Source organism: Mirounga angustirostris, unplaced genomic scaffold, assembly GCF_029215605.1.
Source record: "Mirounga angustirostris isolate CCGP_5_RB_7025 unplaced genomic scaffold, mMirAng1.0.hap1 SCAF_8, whole genome shotgun sequence".
NCBI lineage: Eukaryota > Metazoa > Chordata > Mammalia > Carnivora > Phocidae > Mirounga > Mirounga angustirostris.
The window spans coordinates 37,953,533-37,981,086 of record NW_026991716.1 but is presented as its reverse complement, the minus strand read 5'-3'; the positions used below and the strand labels follow the sequence as shown (position 1 = coordinate 37,981,086).

Below are 27,554 nucleotides of genomic sequence, written 5' to 3'. Positions count from 1 at the left end.
GCGACCTTATGTAACCAGGCGGGAGGGGCCGGGGCGGGCATGGGCCTTCCCGGCTCGGGAGCTGGGAGTCGAAGGGGCGGGAGGCGTGGGAGTGAACTTGCAACAAGTTTGAGGGACGTGTGGGCCTTGCGCCTACTCCTTCTCCACCCGAGGCGGCTGGGGGCGGGTGGTACGGGGGAGGGCGCCGGAGGCCCGAGAGGTGAGCAGGGGCCGAGTCCGGCCGGGCCAGGCCCAACCTGGATGGTCCCGGGGAGTGGGAGGGCCGGGGCGGCGCCACGCCCCCGGGGCTGGGCTGCTGGAGGGGGCGGGGGAAGTCCCATCCCTCCCTCCCTTCCTGTCTCTTCCCCCCCACCCTCGGTGTCTTAAGAAGCGGCCGCTGCCCGCGTACCCTGGTATGCCCCAGCTGAGGCTTTTTCTCCCCTTTGCATTATTCCACGACCTCTGGGAACCCCAACCCCAGAGCTCACCCTTCGCGCGCCCCTCTTTCTGCTCCCTGGAGCTCCCAGCCATCTGCCCGCCCCTGAGTACCCCCCACCTTCTTGGTCCCGAATCCCGGAAAACACGCCCCCTTCCCCTTATTCCAGCTGTTCGTACCGCCCAACCCCTCGCCGTCCCGCCCCCCAAGTCCGCGCTCGGTCTTCTCCCCACCTCCCCGAACCCGGGTCAGCGCCGGGGGCGCCGCGCGTGCACTTCCCTCCTCGGAGGGAGCGGGTTGATGCCAGCTCCGTCTCCGCCCCTCCGCCCCTCCGCTCCTCCGCCCCTTCCCAGCCGGGGTTCTGGCTTCACGCACCGCTGCCCCGAGCTGCTCGGGTTTGCGAGAGCAGGTTCGCGCCGCAGCAGCCTGGCGCGCCCCAGCCCCGCGCCCAGGGGGTAGGAGGGAGGGAGGGCGGGCGCCCGGGGCGGGGCTCCTCTGCACGCGCGCCCTCGCGGCCCCGAGCTCCCCCTCCCCGTTCCCTGGCGGCTGCTCACCGCGGAGTCCTTTCCAACCCGGTCCACGCCGGCCGGGATTCTCTCGCCTGTCGGTTCTGGGGACGGTTCGGCGCAGTTTCTGGTCTAGACTTGAGCGCAGTGCTTTCTTTGGCTTTACGCCCTCTGGGAAGTGTCAATTAATTACCGCCCAGCTCCCACCCTGAGAGTGAGGGGGCCTTAGTCGAGCAGGGAAGGGGCAAGGAAAGGCCGGTGCAGGGCCTTAGTGATACTTCTCAGATGTGGGCTCAGGCCCCTGCACCCGCCCAGTCCAAGATTCCACTGGCCCAAGACCTGGCAATTCTTGGGGGGGGGGGGGTGCTCTGGTTTCCTCTTGGGCGGCCAGATGTAGTTGGCTCAGATCAGAACGCAGTTTCTGGCTCCTCAGCTTGTTTGCTCTGAGGCCCTCTCGGTGCCCAGCCTGGTGGATAGTCTGCAGGCCCTGCCCTCAGGCAGATAACAGTCGAGGGGGAGAGATGCCAGCAATAAAGGCCGGTCTTAGACAGCGGAAGGGGAGAGCCCTGCGTGGTAGTTTGCTGGTATGCTAGCACCATGCCTCAGTCCCCAGCCGTAGGAAAAAGAGCACTTCACTTGGCCCCTTTCTTTCTGCAGGCCCCCTGGCCGCCGGGGTGGGAGAGTCAGGAACCAGAAAGCGTAAATGAAAGGCTGTTTGCGTGCCTCTGTGCTGGGCTTCTCTGGAAGGGAGCTGATATTGCTTACAGTTTACAAGGCCTGTTACAGCTGCAGTGCTATTTTGCCCTCAGCTCAGCTCTGGGAGGTGCAGACTAATCGGAATCCTGTTCTGGGTCCCATGGAAGTGGTGCAGGGCATGGGGCAGGGGACACCCCCTCAGGTGAGCACCAAATCCATGGAGAACCAGCTGGGCTTCTGAGGGCTAAGGGCTGGGTGACTCACAGTCAGAGGTGGGGCAGGGAGTGGGCCAGGGCAGGCAGCAGCCCATCCAGTGGCCTGGGATGGCAGGGATACCCAGGGCCCACCCCCATGGCCAGTCAGGCCCCCTTTGAGCCTCAGCGCTGGAAAGTAGGTAGGAGGGGCCTCCCATCCTGCAGGCCTGGCTGTCCTGTCCTTTGAGGGTCTGGCTTCTGGCCCTGATTTCTCTGGGGGCTTTGTTTATGGCTGTAATTGGATCATTAGCTGGAGTTTATAGAGTTACTTAGCACCTGCCCCCACAGGGAGTGGCCCAACCACCCCCTGGCTTCTGTCTCTTCCTTTTCAAAGTCAACTTGGTTTCTGCCCGCAGCAGGGGTTTCCCCAACTGCAGCTGGTATGAAAGCCAGGTTGGGCCTTTGTCCTAGGGATGGAGGGCAGTCAGCACTTGGGGCCCAGCTTGGGGCTGCCCTGGAGATGACCATGGAAGTTGGGTTGACCTTCTCTGACACAGGGAGGGAGGTCAGGATTTCCAGAGCTGCCAGAAGTGTCCACGCCCCAGGATGCAGCAAGTGCATATGTATGTAATGTAACATGTCTGTCTTCCTCTGAAAAAAGAGAAAGAGGTACACTTCTTCCAGGCTGTTGTGGGGATTCAGGGTGGAGTGGTGTCTGGCACATGGTGAGTCCATAGTATTGCTCTGTGTTTCACTCTGGGCGTGTGTAATTGAAAGGAGTTTGTGTGTGTGTGGTTATGAGATGATAGATATCTAGGTACATGTGTATAGATGAATCGTCTATGTGTGCGGCTATGAGAGTATAATCACACGATATATTAATGGAATATTCGTCTAGTCTCTTTATGCTATAACAGAACAACATTATAAGAAAATTTAGTTATAAATAATAGTTGCCAACATTTATTGTGTATTTACTCTTTAGAGTGAGGTAGGAATGATTCTTTTCATTATCCAGATTCAGAGAAGTTAAGCAAGTTGCCGGAAGTCACACAGCCTGGAAGTGGTAGGGACTCTAACCTAGGTCCAACTGCCTCCAAAATCCATGTTCTCAATCTCTCACGCAGGCCTCTTTGGGTTTCTCAGGACTTCTGTCTTAAGAGGTGGCCAGCTGGGAGTCTGGCAACCTTCTTTTCCCCATGCAGGGTCTCCTGCTCCCAGCGGGGGGTGGGAACTCACTGAGGCCTCTGCCCCAGGGCAACACCTGTCTCCTGGCTGTTCTTCTGAACTCTGCTGACACAGGTGACCAAAGGACCTCCGGTGAGGACTCTCCTGACCGGTGCCAGGGAGGAGAGGAGTTCAGACAAGGCTCCCTGGGTCTCCCTGGAAACCTCACACATTAACTTATGGTGCAGTCCTCACTCGGCACTTGTTTACTCAGATGTGGGGAAAAGGCTGTGGCAGCTACTGAGTGAGAATGAGCAGCCGCCAAAGTCACGAGGACACAGGAGTCCCCTCATAGCCCGCCTGTATGGCTGCAGCAGGTCCCCGCTGTTCTCAGCCTCTGTTTCCATGGCTGGGAACCGAGATCATCTGTGGGGTCCCCTGCAATGTGAACCTTCTACCCATCTCTGGCAAAGGCATCCCGGACAGGAAAGGCTCCCCAAAAGGAGGCGCGTGTGGTATGGCGCTGGGGGGCTGGGGGGGCACCGCTGAAGCTCAAGGCTGGCCCCAGGCGGTGCGACCAGACAGTTTCTTTTGGGACTTAGTCAGAGCCGGCATGTACTGAGCACTGAGCTAAGTGCCATGTCGCCAGGAGATTGTTGAGAACCAGAGCTCTAGGGCCAGGCTGCTTGTCTTGGAATCCCAGCTCTGCCACTTCCTAGCTGTGTGACCCTGGGCAAGCTGCTTAACCCTGCTGTGCCTCCGTTTGCACGCCTGCAGAGCAAGGATCATGCTAGCACCTGCTTGCTAGTGCTACAGAGAGGGCTGAGTATTGTTTTTTTAAGATTTTATTCATTTATTTTAGAGAGTGAGAGAGAGAGAGAGAGCTCGAGCAGTGGGAGGGGCAGAGGGAGAGGGAGAGAGAATTCCAAGCAGACCCTGTGCTGAGCGCAGAGCCCGACTCGGGGTTTGATCCCAGGGCCCTGAGATCATGACCTGAGCTGAAATCAAGAGTCAGACGCTCAACCGACTGAGTCACCCAGGCACCCCATCTGGGCTGAGTATTTTGTTGCATGCTGCATGTATGAGATCTAGAATAGCATCGTGCTTAAAAATATTAGTTATTAATCTTAACAGACTCTTACAACTCACTCATTTCTTTATTTCTCGTTTCCAAGTGAGGAAATAGAGGCATAGAGAGCTCTAGCGAAGAAAAAAAGACCTATGAGTTGCAAACAGGACTCCCCTGCGCATCTAACACTCTTGAAAGAAATGCCTTACACGGGGCTTTGCGGCTTCTGTGGCTGTAGCCCCCATCATTCCCTGGTGACCACACCCAGCCTGGTCCCTACATTTAACAAGATCATATAGGGAAACTGGGGATGCTTACAGCATCTCTACCGCCCCTGGCCTGCCCCGCCCTGCCATGCCCCTGGGGATTCCTTGGGTAGCGTCTGGCCTGGCCGCTCACTATCCACTCCTGACCCATGGCTTTTCCCCTGCGCTTCTGCAGCCTGCCCCTCCACTCTGCCCCAGAGGTTCAGATCCCCTTGGCTGCTGTGTGAGTGAGGGCAGCGGTAATATCCCAGCGATAGGGCAGCGGGTGACAGCAGAGGTCACCTGAGAGGGGCAGAGTCCTCACCGGTTTTCTTTCCTGGCTCTTAGGTGTGGGCATAAGGACGAGGAGAAAGGAGGTCTCACGACCCCCACCTCCCGTCCAGCTTCTGGGGGGCAGGCCTCCTTGTTGGCTTTTATCCTGATAGTGGAGACCCCAAAGTAAAATGTGATGCCCTGGGGATTAATCCAAAATTCCAGCAGGTTTTCCAGAAATCCATGGTCCATATTTCCTCCTCCCAGTCCTTGTTCATGCTGGCCCCTTCTCCTGGCACGCCCTCCTCTGCACTCCTCCCTCTAACCAAATCCCCTGTCCATCAAGGCATACCTTCCTGGTAGCCTTGGTTGGATATTATGCTCACCTGGGGAGCTCTTAAAAAATACTGATACATCAGGGGTGCCTGGCTGGCTCACTTGGTAGAGCATGCCACGCTTGATCTCAGGGTCATGAGTTCAAGCCCCACACTGGGAGTAGAGCTTACTTTAAAAAAAAAAAAATACTAGTGCACCTGAATCTTGAAGGAGGAGATTAGGCAACAATATGTTAAAAATTCCCCAAATGATTCTGATGCCCTTTCTCCAGGGCAGCAACTCTCAAATTCGAGTGGGCATCAGAATCACCTGGAACAGTTGTTGAAACACAGATTACTAGGGCCTTACCCCAGGGTTCCTGACTGAGTAGGTCTGGAATCAGTAGGGCTACAAATTCCTGGAATTTGTATTTTGGATGAGTTCTCAGGAGATGCTAATGCTGCCGGTCCCCAGACCACTGCTTTGTAGCTTCCCAGGCATGAGCTTTCTGTCTCCTGGGTCTCTGATTGCTTTTGGGCCTCTTAGGCCTGTCTCCTTTCTGAAGCCAGGTCCCAAGGGGCAGGGACCACTGTGACACCATTTGGTGGCTACTAATCCCTGGTATAATCAGCCTCCCTTCCCCACCTTGGCTCTGTGCCCCCACCTCCTGTTAAAGTGAGCACGGTCCAGCCTTGTGGTCTCGGCACCACCCTCTGGGACAGGTGCTCGGGAGATAGTTGCTGCTTGAACAAGGTGAGATGGGGTGGACACCAAAGGACAGCACTGTCCCCAAGAGGCATCAGAACCCGGGGCAGGATCTAAAGCTCCTGCAAAAGTGCTTGGGGCCAGAGTGGCATTGCTGGATTAGCGGGAGGTGTCCAAAGTGGCCCTTGGCTCTGTTGAAGTGAGGCTTGGAAAGACCCACCATGTGACTTGACTTTCCTACCCCAGGGTGGGCAAGTACGGCATCACTGCTTGAATTGTGTTTTTCTTTTCTTTCTTTTTTTTTTTTTTAAGATTATATTTATTTATTTGACAGAGAAAGAGAGGGAACACAAGCAGGGGGAGTGGGAGAGGGAGAAGCAGGCTTCCCGCTGAGCAGGGAGCCCAATGTGGGGCTCAATCCCAGGACCCTGGGATCATGACCCGAGCTGAAGGCAGACGCTTAACGACTGAGCCACCCAGGTGCCCCTGAATTGTTTCTTACTACTAATAAAAGTGATAAAACATGCACAGAAAGCAGCCATGCCCTTCTCCTTCCTTACCCAGACTGGAGATGTTGGGGGGGCTGTCACTGTTGGATGGAGGGGTGTCTCTATCATCATCTAGGAGGTCCTGGGCCTTGAGGGCAGCAGATAGTGGGGCCACCTTGGGGGCTCCCCCCTGGGCTCTTGGGGTGGATCCTTCCTTGGAAGCTGGAGGAGTCATGATGGGAGGTGACAAGAGGCAGTGGCAGGGTCTTTGGCCCTGCAGGGAGGTGGCAGGTTGGGCTTGGTGACTGAGCCGATCAGTCGACAGATGAATGGAACCCTCCAGCGTCAGCACCTTGAGCCCAGAGATTGGATCTGTTTTGTGTGATGCTGTATCTCCAGGCCCAGAAGAGAGCCTGGTATACAGTGGGTGGTCAGTAAATTTTTGTGGAGTGAGGGCATGAGTGTGAACTGAGCCCCCATCAAGTGCCCAGAAATGAGGACACAACAGGTCTCTGCCCTGCAGGCAGGGTATCAGCTTCACCATCTAATACTCAGGGATGGGTACACAGCTGGACAAGGAGGAGCTCCCTGCCTCTGCCCCCCGCCTGGCCACCTGCTCTCCCCAGGATCCAGGTCCAGCTTCACTCTGGTTTAGGGCTGACAGTCTGTCCCTTCCTCTAGAGAGTTTGCCAGCATCCCCCCGCCCCCCCGCCCCAGTTCTACCAGTGGGTCTGTGGGGTGGGGCTCTGGTTTATTTTCTCCTGTTTGCCAAGGGAAGTCACAGCCTGTCCTCTGCCTTGTTTATAATTGGTTTGGGGACAGCACCTGCCCCAGCCCCCCCTTGAGTCCCTGAGAGGTACAGAGTGGCCAGGAGGTGACACACTATCCTGTCCAGTCCCTGTTGCCTCTCGTCTCCTCCTGGCTCTGGCCAGGTATGCTCTCAGCTGCCCCTGTGGCAGGGTGCGGCTGGCTTTGCTGTCGGCCGACTGGGGCTGTGGGGCTGGGAGCTCTAGAAGCTAGCTGGTGCTACCCCCATATTTTGGAGAGTGGAGGACTGAGGCCTGGGGAGCGTGAGGGAGCCTCTCCAGCACCCTGTGGCCTGGGGCACCATGAGGGTCAGCAGGCACGAACTGAGCACCTCCTGGGGGCCTAGTGCTGTGCGGGCAGAGCAGGGTGGGTGGGAATGAGAACACAGCACCTCCTTCAAAGCTGACAGCCCAGCGGGGAATTGCAGGACCCCCAGACGACAGAAAAAGGCAGGTCGGTGGAAGATAGTACAGAAGTACATATAAATGAATGGAAATGTGTCCAAGCCTGGCCCTTCACTCTGAAAAGTATTCTTCCTTGGTCGGGAGAGAGTTTTTACCAAAGGGCTCGTGCCAGCATTGAGACCTTGGCTCAGCCCTGCCCACCCTCTGGACCCCCAAAAGGGCAGCTCTATTGCTCCCTGGATCCTCTTATCTGCGGGTCACCTCTGCAGACCCAGGAAGCTTCCCTCCTGGACAGAGTCCTTCCTTCCAGGAGGCCTAGAGGCTGCTGGCCACCCACCTGCCGTTCTGAAGCCCCGGGCCACGGGGGAGATGCTAAATTGGGCCCAACAACTCAGACCTCTTTGGGCCTGCCTGTTGCTGCGCCCCCAAGACTTGACCTGGGATCTGGGGCAGTGATTTTGCCTGCCCCCCCACCTCTAGCACCTTCTCTCCTCCCCTCTTTCCTTTGCCCCCCACATTCCCATCCCTCGGAACTTCAGTCTACTTCCACTGCATCTGGATCATGGGCCCTCAAAGTGTGTATGTCTCTCTCTCCTGCTCGCCCTCTTTCTTTCTTTTTCTGCTTCCCACCTTTTGGTGTTCGGGGGGGGTGCTTCATGGCCTTCCCGGTGTCAGCCTATGAACCCTGCTGGTGGGGGCCCAGAAGAATGGCCTAGGGCAGGGTGAGACAGGTGTGAAGGTGCCCAGCCTGATGCATCCCCCTGCCCTTGAGCAGCCAGGGGCTTGCGGTGGCTGGGTCACCCTGAGGTGGTGGTGGGGAGATGGGCTGAGGGGCAGCCAGCCCTGGCCAGCTGGGGGAGCCCCTCCACAGACAGCCCTGGGCATCACCAGACACTTCAGACCTGTGACTAACTATAGGTTCCCCTCCAGTTTGTTGGGGGTAATTATAATGGTTTTCAAAGCCAGGAGTGAGAAGATAATATTAAAACTTTGGTTTCTATTTATTTATATCCCATCCTTTTCCTCCACTTTTTATTGTGAAATACACCATCATTGCTGATAAGAGCATAAACATATACGTATGCTGTAATAAGTAATTGTAAACACCCAGGTAACCACTGCCCAGATGAAGAAACAGAATGTAGCCTGCACCCCAGAATCAGCTTGTGTGCCCCGCCTCTGTCATAACCCCTTCCCCCCAGAGGTAACCACGATGCTGATCTTTCTGATCATCAGTTCTTGCTTTTTCTTATCACGAAACCACTGATGTCTGCGATCTTTATCGGAAGAGGTTAGTTTTGCCAGATTTTGAATTTGATACAGCTAGAACGACACTGAGCATGCGCTTTTATGTCATGTTTTTTTTTCCGTTCCACATTTCGTTTGTGAGATCATCCAGGTTATGATGTGTAGTTATCGTGTTACCTTCTCCCGTGCTGGTGCGTGTCACAGTATCTCATCGTGGGTAGAAATTGCATTCCCCTTCTCATCTTTCTTACAGATCTGTTTTTTGTGGATGTTTGCTGACCTGCATGATCTACTCATACATTGGTATTTATAAGCAATTTATGAGAAAAGAAGCATATACTGGGGATGCTCAAAATTTTGTACTTATAGCAGTGTCTGGTCAACATGGCTGAAAGACTATGACAGGGGCGCCTGGGTGGCTCAGTTGTTAAGTGTCTGCCCTCGGCTCAGGTCATGATCTCAGGGTCCTGGGATCGAGCCCCGCATCGGGCTCCCCGTTCGGTGGGAAGCCTGCTTCTCCCTCTCCCACTCCCCCTGCTTGTGTTCCCTCTCTGGCTGTGTCTCTGTCAAATAAATAAAAGAAAGAAGAAAGAAAGAAAGGAAGAAAGAAAGGAAGGAAGGAAGGAAGGAAGGAAGGAAGGAAGGAAGGAAGGAAGGAAGGAAGGAAGGAAGGAAGGAAGGAAGGAAGACTATGACAATACTGAATGCCAGGGGGGCTACAGGTTGGGGGTAGGAAGATGGTCTTCAGAGGAGACCCCCGATGGAGTGGCCTCTGCCCAGAGGGTCCCAAGGCCCTCTGCCTGGCACATCTGGCAGAGGAGGGGGAAGGCTCTAGGGCTAGAGCCCTCAGCAAATACTGTGCACCTTAGAGTTGGCAGGTGCCTGTCTTTCAAGGTCTCCTTGGGCAGTCTTTCTCAACTGGTGGTGATTTTGCCTCCCAGGGGACATTTGGCAATGTCTGATGACATTTTTGGTTGTCACAACTCAGGAAATGCTACTGGCATTTAGTGGGTAGAAGCCTGGGATGTGGATAAACATCCTAAAATGCTCAGGGCAGCCCCCCAACAAGGAATCATTTGGCTCCAAGCGTCTGCGTTGAGGTTGAGAAACTCTGATCTGGGAACAGAGCCAGGAGACTGATTTGCCATGAACTTGCTGCATAGCCTTGGGGAAGTCATTTAAGTGCTTGAAGCCTCGGTCCCCTCCTAGGGACACTGAGGGTATCGAGGGGGTCTGCCCTCTCCCCTTCCTGAGGCTGTCGTCAGGACTGGGGAGAGGGTGCCTGTGTAGGCACTTTGGGAGGCATCCCTGCCAAGGGGCCTCTCCTCCTTGTTTCCTGTGTGGTAACAGCCCCTCCCCCTTGACTGTGCTCCCTGTCCACTGAACTGGAGGTGTCAGGTGACCAGCTGTGAGCTCGGCCCTGGTTCCTGCTATTCCAGGCCTCAGGGCTGTGGGGGAACCGCCCTGAGGGCCCCAGCCTTTTGATGAGGGCAGCAGAAATGAGGGGCTCTCTGGGGAACCCCAGGGCCCGGGTAAAACCATTTCTGACTTTGTCCTTAGCTGGGTGGGAGTCCAAGGTTGTGTGGAGTGATAAGAGGTACCTGTCATACTCTTTTATCTGAGGCCCTGTTGCTAGTCTGGGCTGTGAGGGGTGGAAGCCAGAGGTCATTCTTGGGGGCTCTGTACACCCAGGCCAGCCTCCTGCTCACCCTCTGTGTTCTTCCGGAGTTGCTGTCCCAGGGAGGGCCCAGGGTTGTGTCAGAGTCTAGGTCAGAGCCCCCTGGGCCTCTCTGACCTCCCAGTTCTGGAGCGCACTTCACCTCAGTGGCATCTCCGGCCTTCTCCACAAACCACGGCCGGCCGGCCTGATCTTCCTACTACACTGTCCCTTCCTGAGCCATACTCTCATGAAAGGGCCCAGTAAATGCACCCACCCTGAGGGGTAGGTGACTAACAGTGGCTTCATAATCACCAGCCTTTCTTGACAAGGAATATTACCTATCAAAGGTGGGAATCCCTTAGGCACCAGAAAGAAACATTAGTGAAATGTACGTTTCTTTGACAGGCTGTTAGAGAAGTACTTCGGGGACTGAGGAACCTCTGAAATCACATGTGTAGCAAGAGCGTGTTGTCACAAGTGAAAATTGGGTGGTGGCTCATATCTTCTCAGAACTTCATAGAATAATCTTGGTCTCGGGGTCCATTCCAAGGTGGGCTATATAGTAAGACTGTGAACCGGGTGTCTGGAGGCCCTGGGAAGGCCCAAGGCCAAGGTGGTAGATACGTGGTCAGTCAGGAAGGTGGTGGACTGTGGGGCTTCAGGCTAAGAGGGTCCGTGTCTCCAGAAGGGGCTGGGAGGGTATGTAGGTTAGGGCTAGGCCTGCACTGGACCTGGTAGGGTTCCTGAAAATTCTTGCCCCTCTGTGCCTCTCCATCTTGGTGCAGGGGCAGCGTGGCCTATGCCCTGTGAGGCCTGGCTGTGTGGTTAGTGGGGAGCTGTCAGAGGCTCAGTCTGGGAAGAGGGAGGGCACTGTAGGGGTCCTAGAGCCTAGGGTGGGTGAGATGTGGTGAGACGAGTTGGGAGCCCGTCTGCGTTGGGTAGTCTTGTGGGTGTGCGAAGCCTTCTGGGCGGGCATGCGGTTCCCTCCGTACTGTGAGTAATCCTCGGCCACACTTGCAGCTCCCAGGGGATTGTGCAACTTCCTCTCAGGCTGAGGTGCAGGGGGCTGGGTGAGAAACAGTACTGGGGAGAATGAGGAAACTGGGTCCAGCGCCCGGGGCAGGGGCCTGGCCCTGGGCTCTGGCCCCCCAAGGAGCTGAGCTTTCCCAGGGGCTCCTTGCAGGGGACTGGCCTCTCCCAGGTATGAGGGAGTATGTGTGCGTGTGTGTGTGTCTCCTGTCTTTGGGGAGGTGGGTGAGTGGGGGTGAGGCCCCAAGGGCTGCACTGGCATTGGGGTACCTTTTGAAGAGGGATAGGGGAGATACTGAGTAGGGTCAGGGTTGGGGAACCGGGTGGCACAAAGGAGGGGTCCCTGGCCAGGCTTGGGGGGTGGGGAGAAGGGGATGGTGGAAAGTGAGGGAAATGAGGAATCAGAGGAACTGGGCCACCCCGGGCAGTTGACCTCAGCCCTGCCCGCCTGGTCTCCACATCTCCAAGCTTGTTGAGAGGCTCTGGTGAGGAGGCCATGATGTGTGTGGGCAGGCCACAGTGCACACGTCCTTACCGCAGGGATTGGGAGCAGATACTCTGCTGGTCCCCCTGGCTTCGAATCCTGGCCCTGCCACTCTGCAGCTCGGTGATCCTCCTAAGTCACTTAGCCTCTTGGTGCCTCAGTGTCCTCATCTGTAAAATGGAGCTAAGAATTATAGTGCCTACCATGTGGGTTCATTCTGGGGATTAAAAGACTTAATTCATGTAGAGTGCTCAGGGCAGTGCCTGGCACCCAGTAAGCAGGCGCTCTGCACGGGTGAACCTTTTCCTGGTGCGTAAGCATGTTTGTGAACGGCGAAAACCCGCCCGCTGTTCATGTGATTATTTTTGATGGCAGGGTGATTATTTTTGAGTTGGCACCGGGGATGATAATAATAAGCACTCATATTTCCCAGGCCTTACTTCATTTCAGGTGCCGTGCCAAGTGCCTGACCTGCATCAGCCCCTTGAGCCCTCAGAGTCCCCCTTTGGGGTGGGTGCTGTGTCATCACCCCATTTCATAGCTGGGGACGTGGAGGCACAGAGGGGGTGAGTGACTTGCTGCAGGGCAGTGATATCAGTGAGGGGGGACTGCAGAATGGTTTCCTGGAGCCCTGAGATGGACCCGCTGCCCTGTCCCAGCCCCTCTTCTGGGTTTGGCTGGAGGTGGGTTGGTAGGAGGGAGCAGGGTCTGCCGTGAAGGCAAAGGCGAGAGAGCCTCAGACCAGTCTCCAATCAAGTAGCCAACTAACATGGAGTTCACTGAACACACGGAATGGTGTTTTTCGTGGTTGAAGTTGGAGTGAGCTTCCTGCCAGTGTGTGGACTCAAGAGGAGCTGAAGACCCTCAGCTGGGAAGGCGGTGTGGTGCAGGAGTTATGAATGTGGCCCCAGATTCAGACAGATCTGGCTTTGAATTCTGCCCGAGCCATGTACTGTGTGATGGGCCTCAGTTTCCTCATGTGCAAAATGGCGGGAGTAAGAGTCCCTGCCTCTTTGATGGGGAGCATAAAATGAGATACCATAATAAGGTGTTAGCACAGGCCTGGCCCAGAGTGTCTGCCGAATGGATGCCTTTATTAGGCACTTGTTGTACAGAAGGTCATGGGCTGGGCGGGGAGTTTGGGCCACACAGAGCTCCCTAGAGGGCTATAATTTGAACTGTGGATCACGGCCACTAATGGGACCCTAATTTCTGGCCATGAAATCAGCTTAGTGGCTCTCAATGAACTTTTTTTTTTCTTTTTTAAAAGATTTTATTTATTTATTTGAGAGAGAGAGTGAGAGAGAGAGAGAGCACAAGAGGGGGGAGCGGGAGAGGGAGAAGCAGGTTCCCCGCTGAGCAGGGAACCCAGTACGGGACTCGATCCAGGGACTCCAGGATCATGACCTGAGCCGAAGGCAGTTGCTTAACCAACTGAGCCACCCAGGCGCCCAACATTTTTTTTTTTTCAGTGAGAAAGAAGATATAGAGAGAACATCCAAGTGTATTGCATGGTATTGGCCAAGTGTTGTTTTGTGCAACTTTTTGGTTTCAGGTTCATATGTGTGTATATGTGTGCTTGTGTTTGTGTGTGTGTGTGTACTGGGCCAAATAAAGTATATTTTTCTGCAGATCATGGTCAAGATATTTGGGGTCACTTCCTTAGAGGTTATCTCCCTCTTGTGCAATGTTTATGGAGCACCTACCGAGTGCAAGATCCAGCCCTACATGCCAGGGGCCAGACTGGGAATTCTGGGCCCAATTCTTAGTATGGTGTATGTGGGTGAGTGGGTCCTGTGGGGGGTCAGTGGAGGCAGAGGGTGAGGTGGCCAGGGAAGGCTTTCTAGGTGATGACATACATTGGATAGGGACAGTGTGGGGGTGACAATGCCCGGGGTGAATGGTCGACTCGGGGTCTGGAACTAGAGAGCCATCTTGGGAGGTGGGGACTCCCTGTCAGTGGAGGGCTGCAGGGCCAGGCCTGACTGGAAGTGTCCGTGCTAGCTAGAGCAGAGGACTGGGTGGGGGTCATCCTAGGGCACTGGGCAAGGGCTGTGGCCATCTTCTCTGGCTGGGGTGGGGTGGGGTGGGAAGACTCAAGATTACTGATGCTCCTCCTATCCCCAAGACTTGCAGGATCCACAGTGACTCAGTAAGACCCAGGACCCATGCCTTAGCCATTTTCTCCCCTTGCCTGAGCCTTGGGAGCCTCCTGAGCACTTTCCCCTCTACTGCCCCAGCTGGCTTTAGTGAGTCTGGCCTGGAACCTGCATCAGCCCTGAGCTTCCCTGGTCCAGGGGCCAGAAGCCTTTCTACCACTTAGATCTCTGCCCAGGGCCAGCTGGGGCCTCAGTTTCTTCATCTGTAAAGTGGACATACTAACCCCTGAGCAGTCGGCCTTCTGGTTAGTGATGCTAATCTTGTGATCTAATGTGGATGAACCGGCTGTAGGAAGTGTGGAGGGTTCTGGGTGGGTAGTCATTGTCATCTCTAAGGCTGAGAGAGCTAGGAAAGGTCATGAGTACATCAGCTGCCTGGCTGGAGAGCCCCCACCTCCCCACCCCGTGACCTGGGGCTTTGGGGCAATGGTGGGAAGAGGCCTGTGACCCACGGTGAGCTGGGACTATCCCTGGCTCTGAGGGGGAGGTGGCCTTTCAGAGTCCTCAGAGAATGAGACCCAGGTCAAACCTGGGTCTGGGAACCCCAGTTTCTAGAGTCCTCCCCTACACAGGGCACCCTAGGAGCCCCAGCTTGGAAGTGTTGCCAGGTGGAGGGGCAGTGCTCCAGGACTGATTGTCGGAGGCCAATTTCCAGGAAGCCATGGGTGGCTTCTAGCCTGCTGCACCCAGAGCCCAGACGCTCAGGTATGAACTCCCATAGTAGAATGTGGTATCTAATGATAGGTCCCATATACTGAGCACCAGCTCCCAGATATTGTGTTAAGCGCTTTTGTACATTTGCAAATTTAATCTTCACAGTAGCCTAATGCACAGGTCTCTTATTATCAGGTTTTATAGGTTAGCAAACTGAGGCCCAGAATGGAGAAGTCTGTCACCCAAGGTGACTTAGCCTAGTGAGTGGCAGAGCTGGGCCAAGGCTGTGAGTTCTGTATTCAGGTTGCCAGGGTTGAAATCTGGGCGGTACCACTGACTGGCTGTGTGACCTTGGACACAAGTGACTGAATCTCTTTGACTATTAGCTTCTTGCTCTGAGAGATGGGGATAACATCAGCGCTTTACTCAAGTGTTGTTGTAAGAATTATAGGAGACAATGCAGGTGACCTGCTGCCCATAATAAGGGCCCAGTAAGTACAATCTGCTTCATCATCTCTCCTGCCCACAGCAGTAACCTACTGCATGACCTGGGCCAGCTGTCTGCTACTGATCCCTTCCTCATGTAGGGGAGGAAAACTTTTCCCTCCTTCCCTTCTAGGTTCTTTGGCTGGCCTAATAATTAAATCGACATAAGACAGATTGACCGAAGGAAAACAAATTTAATTTTGTATGTACAAGATCACCAAAGATATGAAGCTCCAAGAGGTGACCAAAGCAGGCAGCTTTTATGCCATTCAGACAAAGAAACAATACATTTGTGAAGAACTGACAACAGAAAGGGGTTTGGGCTTGGGGCAGCTAATTAGTAAAGAAGTAACAAGGGTTGTTTATACAGCCTTCTGGGCCCTGAATTCCCTTTTTCTGGTGATAAGGATGTCTCTCTGCCTCCTGGTACAGGGAGGGTACCTTTCAGGTGGGAGATTTATTTCCTGCTCTCAGGGGGACAGAGGAGGGGCAGTGTGTCCTTCTTGTACCTGCTGTCTCTTCAGTAACTTTAATTCAAAATAATCAATATGCTAAAGCAGCATGTTTTGGGGTGGGATGTCTTGTTACCCTTTAGTTTTACCTGAAGTCTAGAAGCTGAGCTGGTAAAGTGCTCCATTATGTCATTGAATTAATCTTGAAAATAGGTTAGTTCAGTTAAACAGTTGTGTTTCATTGTAGGAGGTAGTGACGCACCTGGGCTCCTAAAGTAAAGCCTATATCGTGTGAGAAATCAGGTATTTAATAAGGCATTTTTATGGAAAGAAAAGAAAAGAAAACCAAGGGTGAGTGACCAGAGCCGACTACAATCCCAGTTTCTGAATTCTGAAGGCAGCCGGTTGAGAAGGTTTCGAGATGTCAGGCTCAAGGCATCTTCAGACGGAGTGAGGGCAGACAGGGGCAATCTGCCAGATCTTCGTGGTTTGCAGTTGGAATATCTCTGGTGATCTTTTCCGAGTGGCCCACACAGCAACAGGCATGAAGATTGCCTGTGCATGAGCAGTTGTGGTGATTTCTCTGAAGTTTCCCTCAAGTTGTTCACACTCTGTAGGGCTTCAGGGAAAAGGGCAGCTTTTTTTTTTTTAAGATTTTATTTATTTGTCAGAGAGAGAGAGACAGAGAGAGCACAAGCAGGGGGAGTGGCAGACAGAGGGAGAAGCAGGCTCCCTGCTGAGCAAGAAGCCCCATGAGGGACTCAATCCCAGGACCCTGGGATCGTGACCTGAGCTGAAGGCAGACGCTTAACCGACTGAGCCACCCAGGCATCCCAAAAAGGGCAGCTTTTGTTCTTGGTGACTACGTTGAGAGTGGAAGAACATTGGGAGCGTTAGTTTGGAGAGTTGTAGCCAAGTATTGGAGGAAACAGGTAGAAAAGAAAACTTCATTGACAGTTACCAGCACTAGAATCTGATATCCAAAAGAATGTACTATCATTTTTCATTGAAACAATTTTTTTTCTCTACAGTTAACCCCATGACTACCAAAGGTCATCAAAGTAAGACTAATTTGTTTGCAAAATGGTTTAGTTTGAATAAACTTAACTTACTATTTATAGAAATGCAGCAAGAACTTGCAACTGACTGTATAGAATCTTTTCATCTTCTCTGTTGGAACTTTTCATAAGGAATCTCAGATTGGACTTTTAAAAGTCTCTTGAGGTTAGGAAGTGGAGCCAAGGACTTGTCATCGGGTTTTACCTGCAATAACTCTAGATTTAGGTTAATTCCTCTTTTCCCCAAATCCCCAAAATATCCTGAGGTTTCTGCGCCTGCCAGGAAGTGACCTTCCTTACTCACCTGGTGAGGCTGCTGGGGAAGCCTGTAAGCAAGGTAGCAGGCTGATTTTTCCAAGGGGCTTTATTGGCTCCATAAAGTCAACCTTAGTTCCTTGAAGCTGTCTGGCCATATCGGAGTCAATGCATGTCTCCCAGTCAAAGCCTTGGTAATATAGCCAACATTTCCAGTTGTGTCCTGTATTTAGGAGAATAGATGTTTGTTGAACTTGTGTAAATAACTATATTGCCATGAAAATAGGAATACTCACTAAGAGTTTTCAAATTCTGGAGGCATCAGGTAGGGAGAAAAAGGTAAATGTTTCAATTCTACTTACAAAGGTATAATTTACCAAATTGCTGTAAGTCATGGTTTTCTTGTTTATTTATTTATTTATTAAAGATTTCATTTATTTATTTGAGAGAGAGAGAGAGAGAGCACAAGTAGGGGGAGTGGGTCTCCCCACCAAGCAGGGAGCCTGATGCAGGGCTCCATCCCAGGACCCTGGGATCATGACCCAAGCCCAAGGCAGACGCTTAATCTAGTGAGCCACCAAGGTACCCCAAGTCATGGTTTTCTTAAGAGAGAAAATTTTTTTAATCTGGAAAAAATTAAATATTACAGATCCAACAGTGTTTTAAATAAAAAGTCATAAAAATTATAATCATCTCTATCAGTTAACTCAGTTTCATGTAATTAAGTTTTGTTGATATTGACCTTTTGTTAATAGTTTTATGAATCCAGTTTTTTCCTTAGAGTTCTGCCAGGTTTTGCCCATTCAGTGGTATGTCCTGAAAGTTACCAGAAATCCGTATTCTAGAGTACTTGTCGGAGTCCTTTCCTCGACTCTTTCTGAAGATGAAACACTTTTGTAAAAGTGTCAGAGTAAAACAAGAACTTATATAATTGACAAAAGACTTAATACAGTTAAAGATCTGATGAAAGCTCATTACAATGTTATTGACAAGGATAATTGATTATTTCTGTGACATACATTTTATGATAATAACTAGAATTACAAGTGATAAGATTATATTAGGACATACCAGATTTCTAGGACTTTTATACAATTTCTGGAACACTTACAACATGTATCTATACAAATACAAGATAACGAAGACTTAATATTAGCTTTCTTTGACAGTGCTTCCCATGTGATTTAACATAGCAATAGGTCTAATTAGTTTAAAATTCCCTCCCACCACCTTTTTAAGTTTTGTTATTGTTTTTGTTTGTTTTGAAAAAGGAGAAAGGACAAATCTTTTTAGATGTTCCAGAGACCCTCTGGAAAAATCCCAAAGTTAGTTTGAGGTCAAAAGGTCTTTATTTAGAATTTGATTTGGGGGAAGTTTGTCAAACAATATTAAAAAGAATGCTTACTAAAAAGATATAGATCATAATGAAACAATACTTATCTATTTAACCAAAGTGACAATAAAATATTTTATTTTATTTTTTTTAAGATTTTATTTATTTATTTGACAGAGAGAAAGAGAGAGACAGTGAGAGAGGGAACACAAGCAGGGGGAGTGGCAGAGGGAGAAGCAGGCTTCCGGCTGAGCAGGAGCCCAATGTGGGGCTCAATCCCAGGACCCTGGGATCATGACCTGAGCCGAAGGCAGACGCTTAACAACTGAGCCACCCAGGTGCCCCAACAATAAAAGGCAAATAGAGAAGTTTCTATAGTTGTGAGCAAAACTTAGCTCTTTTAATATTGAGAAGACTTAGTTTTCTTAAGTAATCAAAGGCCTGATAATAAAGACAAACTCAAAAGGTTAAAAAAAAGGAGGGGCAGAGAGGGGAAAAAAAAAGACTTAAAAAAAAAAAAAAGGGAAAAGTCCTTTTATAATCTCTTATCAGGAGCAGACCAATAGTCCAAGAAAACTTTGTCCTTTTAGCAGTTTTAGTTTTATAATAGCCAAACTATTGATATTGAAACTTAGTTTTTAAAACCCTTCTAGTAATAATTTGATTTTAGCCAGATTGGTCACACAAGGTAAAATTCTCTCACTCTCTCCCTTTCTTTAATTTTTTAAAAAATGTATCTTCATACCTCATACCTTCTTCTAACCAAAAAACCCACACCCTACTTTTTTTGCATAGAGTTGTTTCCCTTACTATTTCTAGTAGTAGTGATTACATATATTAATTAAAATGTTTAACCCTTAGGGGAGCCTGGGTGACTCAGTTGGTTAAGTGACTGCCTTCGGCTCAGGTTGTGATCCTGGAGTCCTGGGATCGAGTCCCTGGATCGAGTCCCTGGATCGAGTCCCTGGATCGAGTCCTGCATCGGGCTCCCTGCTCAGCAGGGAGTCTGCTTCTCCCTCTGACCCTCCCCCCTCTCATGCTCTCTCTATCTCATTCTCTCTCTCAAATAAATAAATAAAATCTTTAAAAAAATAAAAATAAAATGTTTAACCCTTAAAATTTTTAACTTATAGGGCACCTGAGTGGCTCAGTCCTTAAGCGTCTGCCTTCGGCTCAGGTCATGATCCCAGGGTCCTGGGATCGAGCCCTGCTTCGGGGTCCCTGCTCCGCGGGAAGCCTGCTTCTCCCATTCCCACTCCCTCTGCTTGTGTTTCCTCTTTCGCTTTGTCTCTCTCTGTCAAATAAATAAATAAAATCTTTAAAAAAAATTTTTTTTAACTTACAGTGAAAACGAACAAGTAAACAATGGTGAATTGTATGTTACACCAGCAGTCTATAAATTGGCAAATTTATAGATACATCTTAAAATTTCTAGAAGCATGTGTGTTTTTAAATAGTACAATCCTTTTTTTTTTTTAAGATTTTATTTATTTATTTGACAGAGAGAGATACAGCGAGAACAGGAACACAAGCAGGGGGAGTGGGAGAGGGAGAAGCAGGCATCCCACTGAGCAGGGAGTCCTGATCCCAGGACCCTGGGATTTTGACTTGAGCCGAAGGCAGATGCCGAACGACTGAGCCACCCAGGTGCCCCTTAATCGTACAATCTTTTAATGTGGCCAAGACATGTTTAACAGACTGAAATATCTTTAGACAAAATTAGGTAAACTTATGTTCAGTAATTAATGTTTAATATTTTATCTTACTTGGAAAGGATATTGATATTCAATGAATTTCTGTTATTTAACTTAGCAGAACTAATGGTGGAAGTTATCAAAAGATTTGGGAAACTATTTTTAAAGTAGACATACTAGGACGCCTGGGTGGCTCAGTCCATTAAATGTCTGCCTTCGTCTCGGGTCATGACCCCAGGGTCCTGGGATCAAGTCCCTCATGGGGCTCCCTGCTCAGTGGGGAGTCTGCTTCTCCCTCTCCCTCTGCCTGCTGCTCCCCCTGCTTGTGCTCTCATTCCCTGACAAATAAATAATTTTTTAAGAAGTTGACATACTATAAAACACAATTATTGTTGAAAAGTGTAAGTAAAAAAAGTTATTAAAAAAAGTTTGTGTAAACATTCTTATCCCATTCATCTATCTAAATTACCTGTTTTAAACATTACATTTAGATTACCCACAAAAACTTCACGAGACATTAGACAAAATCAGACATCATCCAAAGCTATTTTTCTCGCTGACAAATTTTGTAACGGAAAACATAAACTTACTTGACCAGTAAACCATGGTAGAGTAAAAGTTATATGTTTGCATCATAATTAATGCTCATAACTCTGAAGTCACATCTATTTTAATTAAACCAACAAGCTTTAACAAGCTTTTAGTTCCCAAGATTATCCCAGATCAGTGTGAACCTAAAAAAAAATTTGGTTTAGTTTTCATATTTCTGAGTTTTAGTATTCTCTGTCCTTGGAAGTGCTTGCTCCCCAACTCAGTAGAGCTCTTTTACAGATTAATTTTGGCAATACCATCTGGAGGTAGAAAAATATCATGTATCTACAGCATACACATAGACACATGTAAATATACAGAGAGACACAAACACAGAGACTTTATAGCCATCATTCTAAAATTTTAGCTGGGAGGGTGCCTGGGTGGCTCAGATGGTTAAGCGTCTGCCTTCGACTCAGGTCATGATCCCAGGGTCCTGGGATCGAGTCCCACATCGGGCTCCCTGCTCAGAGGGGAGCCTGCTTCTCCCTCTGCCTCTCTCTCTCTCTCTGTCTCTTATGAATAAATAAATAAAATCTTTAAAAAATAAAATAAAATAAAATAAAATTTTAGCTGGGAGTCAGGTGCAATAATACAAAACTCACAAGTTTATAGAACAGTTGGATCCAAATTGCGTTTCCGGCAGTTGGAACAAGTTAAGCTTCCCCATTCAGATGGCTAAAGCTTTTTTACTTTTTATTTATTTATTTTATTTATTTATTCATTTATTAAGAGTGTATTTATTTGTCATAGAGAGAGAGCACAAGCAGGGGGAGCGGCAGGCAGAGGGAGAAGCAGGCTCCCCACTAAGACCGATGCGGGGCTCAATGCCAGGACCCTGGGATTATGACCTGAGCAGAAGGCAGTTGCTTAACCAACTCAGCCACCCAGGCGCCCGGCTAAAGCTTTTTTAAAAGGACATTTGTGGGCAAAACACAAGATTTTGCATTAGCCCAATTTTCAAATTGTTCCTTTTTTCTCTGCCGATGAAAAACTTCTCCCTAAAAGTTTGCACTTCAAAGAACAGCTCTTAAGTCCTAGAGAAGATGGGAGCAGAAAATCCATATTACAAAGGTACAGAGAAAGGATCTAAGTCTTTTCCAAGGAGTTTTGGGGGTATATTTGCTTCTTTTCAGAGATCTAGAGTAATTCCTATTTATATTTTTCCTACTTTTTAAAATTTTTAAATTTATTTATTTGACAGAGACACAGCGAGAGAGGGAACACAAGCAGGGGGAGTGGGAGAGGGAGAAGCAGGCCTCCCGCAGAGCAGGGAGCCCGATGTGGGGCTCCATCCCAGGACCCTGGGATCATGACCTGAGCCGAAGGCAGACGCTTAACGACTGAGCCACCCAGGCGCCCCTTTCCTACTTTTTCTTAAGTGCAGGATAACTCTGTTTCCAATGTCCTCATCTTTTACAATATCTGTAGGCATTCTGAGATGAGAAAATGAGGTTTGGGGATTGGTAAAGATAGGTGGGATTCGAAGTGTGTCTAGACCCACATTTCTGGCTTTGTAGAGATTTGCAAGACAAAGACGGTCATTTCCAGTTCCCTAAGAACTGGATTGTGGCCTGAATATCAAGGGACTGACCTGCCCATCCAACTAAATTTGCTTCTTTGTATCAGGGAGATTTCCAACTGAGATGGGAAAATGTCTACATCCTAGAGAGTCTGAAAGTCTATCTGAAGCGTTTAACAAAGGCCTTCTTGGACCACTTCACCTTAGGGGGGAAAGCCTCTATTATTGTTCCTATTATTGAACATCGGCCTCCAGCTGATTCATTTCCTGATCATTTCAGGAGGGCCTGGGAGAATTTCTAGTCATCTGTTTTCTCTGTGAAGAGGGGGAGGGGTGCTTTTCCCCAGGGAGGCCATCTGGCTTGTCTGATAACTATAGTGTAATCACGGGTGGGGAGAATGCTCCTTAGCAGCCAGTCGAGGTCCCTGGGAGTGGGGTTGTGAGTGACCACTCATCTTTCTAACTCTTCTTTAAATTTGGTAGGATCTTCTCAAAGTGGAGACAAAAGGGGCTTTGTAATTTCATCTTGTTGAAAAGTCCTTCAGGCTAGCCACCCTATGCCTTCGTGTCTTCTTTTTAATTTGATCTTTCCATAGGTACCAATAAGATAATTATTTAGAATGAGAGCTCTCAGTTTTTGTGTGTATGTGAATATAAAAGTTTGTCCAATTCAAAGAATCCATAGTCATTGACAAGGAGGATCTTATATTAATCTTAATAGTGACTCGAACCAATAAGCCTTTTAATGGCTTAACCCTGGGCATTAGTGGTGTTCCTAAAGAAGGTGCAAAAGATGCAACCCTTGCAAGAGCCAAGAAGTTCACCCAGTGTTAGTCTAAGAAAGCAGACCTTTGTCATCATAGGTGGCAATAACGGTGTAGTAAAAATGGCATCTCCATGGTCTTTCATGGGAACATTAGATGTCTCCAGTTACAGACCTGCTAATTTGTGAGCCCGGGTGGGTGCTACTGGAATGAGACTTCTCCAGCACTACCAAGACAGTGCAGGTTGAGACGACAAAGGCCTTTGTTGGATTGGGACCCTCTTATGACAGATTCCTCTGAGGGTTGGCATTGTCAGACAAAGAGAATGCTGCTGTGGCTTGGTGTCTTGGAACCCCAGTCTATTCAACTGGCCATCAAACATATGACGGGACATGTGCCTTCCTACTGGTGAAGACCAGAGAGAATATTCTCACGGATCCCAAAGCCAAGCTCTCAGGACGTAGAATAAGACGAAAGGAAAGGAGACCTCTGGTTCTTCTCCGAATGACAAACGACACAAGACAGAGACAGGAGAAGACAGTGACAATCTCTGATTGTCAGAGGATCAATAGAAAACAAAAGTATTTATAACACATTTTTACTAGAGTCCCTATACCCAAGGAACTAGTTGACACAAATATTTGCCCAATCTAAATTTAGAAAAGAAAAGGACTTACCATTCTTGCTTTCACCAGATCCAGCAGGCAGAGATCTGGGGGACTGACGTGGTTAAGAAATTTTTACCTTCTGCTGGCTCCTGGGAGAGGTCCCAGAATCTCTCAGCTGTTCCCGGAGTGAGCATTGTCCAGCCAGCAAAGAGCCCCATGTTGGACACCAAAACTGTAGGGGAGGAAAACTTTTACCTTCTTCCCTTCTAGGTTCTTTGGCTGGTCTAATAATTAAATTGACATAAGATAGATTAACAGGAGAAAAACAAATTTAATTTTGTATGTACAGGAGCCCCCAAAATATGAGGCTCAAACAAGTGAATGAAGCAGGCAGCGTTTGTGCCATTTAGACAAAGAAATAATACATTTGTGAAGAATTAAGAAAACAAAGGGGTTTGGGCTTGGGGTAGCTAATTAATAAAGAAGTAACAAGGGCACCTGGGTGGCTCAGTGGGTTAAGCGTCTGCCTTCAGCTCAGGTCATGATTTCCGGGATCGAGTCCGGAATTGGGCTCCTTGTTCAGCAGGGAGTCTGCCTCTCCCTCTACCCCTCTCCCTGCTCTTGCTCTCTCTGTCTCAAATAAATCTTTAAAAAATTAAGAAAAAAAAAAAAAAAAGAAGAAGTAACAAGGGTTGTTTATACAGCCTTCTGGGCCCCGAATTCCCTATTTCTGGTGATAAGGGTGTGTCTCTACCTCTTGGTACAGGGAAGGTACCTTTCAGGTGGGAGATTTATTTCCTGCTCTCAGGGGCACAAAGGAGGGGCAGAGTGTTCTTCTTGTACCTGCTGTCTCTTAAGTAACTTTAATTCAAAATAATCAGTATGCCAAAGTGACATGTTTTGCTCTCCTTCACTTGCCCCTCTCAACAGGACTGTTGAGGATCAGTCAGGATGAAACCCTGAGTGGGTTCTGAGGGAGACCTTCATAAAACAGAAGTGCCAAACTCCCTGAAACCCCAGAGCCACTAGGAATTTTGAGGGGCTTGCTGCTAACTGCAAAGTCCTGATGCATTTTGTTTGGGCCTGCTTCAAGCTTTCATGTTTCCTGCTGGCTTTTATAGGCATTTGAATTGGTGACCCCAAATCTACTCCAGGGGACCCCAATTCTCCCAGGTGTGTTCTGTGGAAGGGTTTGGTGGTCAAGCAGGTAGGAGAGGAGGAGTCAAAAAAAGCAAAATGGAAGAGAAATAAGTCAATTAGAAAAAGATAATTATCATATGATTTCACTTATATGTGGAATTTAAGAAACAAAACAGAGGATCATAGGGGAAGGGAGGGAAAAATAAAATAAGATGACATCGGAGAGGGAGACAACCCATAAGAGACTCTTAACTATAGGGAACAAACTGAGGATTGCTGGAGGGGAGGTGGGTAGTGGGATGAGGTGACTGGGTGATGGGCATTAAGGAGGACACGTGATGTAATGAGCACTGGCTGTTATATGCAACTGATGAATCACTGAAATCTATCCCTGAAACTAATAATACACTCTATGTTAATTAATTGAATTTTAATAAAATTTTTTTAAAAAGACGAAACCAACCCAAATGGTTTTCTTTGCTGTAGGACTTGTCAGAGGCTTTGATATGCTGATACTCATTGTGTACCTCCAGTATGTGGTTGTGATATACTGTAGGGTATCTCAAAGGCCTGGTGTTCAAAGCTCCATTTTCCAGACCTGGAGTGAAACCTAGGAAATGATTTCCCCAGATCATGCAGTTATCTCTGATAAACCTGGGACTAGATCCCAGGGCTCCTGCCTTCATGGCCAGTGCTCTGCCCAGGACATCCCCGCCTTCCCCTCCTTCCTCCATTCTTCTCAGAGAAATGTTGTACGTCGTGCCACTCCCTTCCTGAAGGCTCCTCACCTTTTTCTGGCCCCTTCCCTCTGGCTGCCAGCAGGATTAGAGGGTGTCCTATTCCCTCTGGGCATTCATTGATGGGACATGGGGCTGTGCCCAGCACACAGGCTCTGGGGAGCTACTTACCCGGCTAATGGATGGCAATATTAGGCTGCATCCCAGCTGGGGGCGCCCTGGCAAGTTAATTGGGTTTTCTGAGTCCCGGTCTCCTCAACTGTGTCAGGAAACTCATCACTTGGTTTATCATCTGGAGTTATTGAGAGGCTCGGCTCCGACACTGTATGTGAATGTGCTCTATTCGTTTTCAATTCATGTACAGATGCCGTTGAGTCTAACTCTTCTTATCGTTTCTGAGGGGCAATGAGAGAAGAACATGGAAAAAACGGGGGAGACCTCCAGCTGTGGGATCTAGCACATTCGCCCTCCTAAGTTCCGTCTCCACCCCCACGCTTGCTATCTGCCCTTTATGGTGCTGCCATCCCTCCGAGGTCCCCCACCCCCATCACTTACGAGGTGGGCCGTTCTGGCTGCTTCTGGGACCCATTCTGCAGGTGAGACAGGAGGGGTGGGACCTGGGGCACCGTTTCCTACTTTCCTGTGGGGGAGTTGATGTTCAAGTTGGGGAGAGAAGGTCAAACATCTCAGGGCCTCAGCGCAGCTCTGTCTTAAGCAGGGTGGCCTTCTCCAGCCCTGCCTGCTCCTTGGTACCCCCCGCCATTCACCTAGGGCGGCTGGCCACCTGGCCTGTCGGGTGGGAGGACATGTGAGCGCACCCGTGTCTCCCGTCAACCCAGCAGTTGGGGTATAGATCCCCTAGGTCCTGTGTGGACGGTGGTGGGCTCTGAGGGAAAGGCCAGGAGATGGGCCAGATAGGGCCTGGGTGATGGGAGGAGACGGTGCCTCCCTGGCTGAGTGTCCTCTCCCAGAGGGCTGTTTGCCCAAGTTATTCTTAGCACTGACTCATTTACAGAGTCTATTTTTAGCCCTGTTTCTAAGTGTTGCCAACATCTGGTGCAGCTAGTACTGAAGGGGGTAGGGGTGCAGAGGCGACCCCTTTGGGCATTGCTGGGGACTGGGGAGAGAGAAGAGAGTCTTCTGCTTCCCGCACCTGTCACGACTTGAAGCCGGGCATGCAGTTGGTGTCCTATTTGTGCTTGTGCCTTGACTGCTCTCGCACTGTCTCATCCTTCCAGCTCCAGCTCCTCTGGCTGGGGTGGGGGATGAGTGCTCATCGGGTAGGCTTTCCCAGGCCCACCGCTCGGACATTCCAGTTGGCTTCTGACCCCTGCAGAGAGGGGCCTCAGAGGAGGGGGGAAGCCCCCAGCTTGGGCCCCTGTTGTAGCCCCCACCAAAGGAGGAGCCAGCAGACGTTATAGGGGAGGAGTGGACTGCCTGGGGCCCAGTCCTGGCTTTGCTTCTGCCTAGCTGGGTGACCTTGGGCAAGTCATCCACCTCTTTGTACCTCAGTTTCCTTATCTGTGGGATAAGGATGGGAGTCTAGTGTTTTGAGGATTAAGATAAGAACATATGAAATGCTGAATAGTAAGTGCTATATGTAAGGAGGTAGTGGCATTCTTATTACTTTTGAGAATTGTTATTAGTATGAGCTTCTCATTATGAGAAGCTCTGTGTGTGCCCTCTTTGGATGTCAGAATGAGTTGGGTAGGAGGCTTCTCAGCTTTTCTCTGAGTGACGTGAGGCTGGGGATGGGGCTCAGAGGGAGGGGTTATACACAGGCATTGTGATAGCGACTTCTGTAAGGCTGTAGTCAGGGGCGGAGAGCAGAGAGGTGGGTTGGAACATGGGCTTTATGCTTCATGGGTTCCATGAGTCGCTTAACCTTTGTGAACGTCCATTTCTTTCCCTACAAGACAGAGATGATAATAGGCCATAGAATTCTTGCTGGGCCCCCTGTGGGAGCCAGACCCGTGAGAGTGTGTGCCAGGTGGGGTGTGTTGCTGTGGCCCTTTCTCATGAGAGGGATGTGGTACCATTGCCTGGGGAGTCAGGGAAGAGAGTGTGACCTCGAGGCTTGGAGAAGGGGGCCTGTGATCCTGGCTCTCCTTCAGCTATGTGATGATCTGCACACATCACTGGCTTCCCCTGGGCTTCCGTAATGCAGAGAAAGCTGGTTTTGAGGCTCTTCCTCCCAACCCCAGGGAGCGATTTGGAGACTATTTGAACTCATGGGGTGGGGAGGCCCCCAACTAGAGGCCAGGTGGTCTGGCCCTCCCCCATCCCCACAGAGCTACTTCATTTTCGAGGTTGACATATCAAAGATCTAGGTACATTTTATCTGAAAACAGGGTTCTGCTGCTAGAAACAGCCCCGGAATCTCTGGTGGGTGACTT

The 27,554-nt window shown here is 50.0% G+C and overlaps 1 protein-coding gene across 1 annotated transcript in view; it reads left to right on the top strand.

The window, feature by feature from the left end:
• Positions 1-27,554, top strand: part of TFEB (transcription factor EB) — a 57,008-nt gene that overhangs the window by 404 nt on the left and 29,050 nt on the right.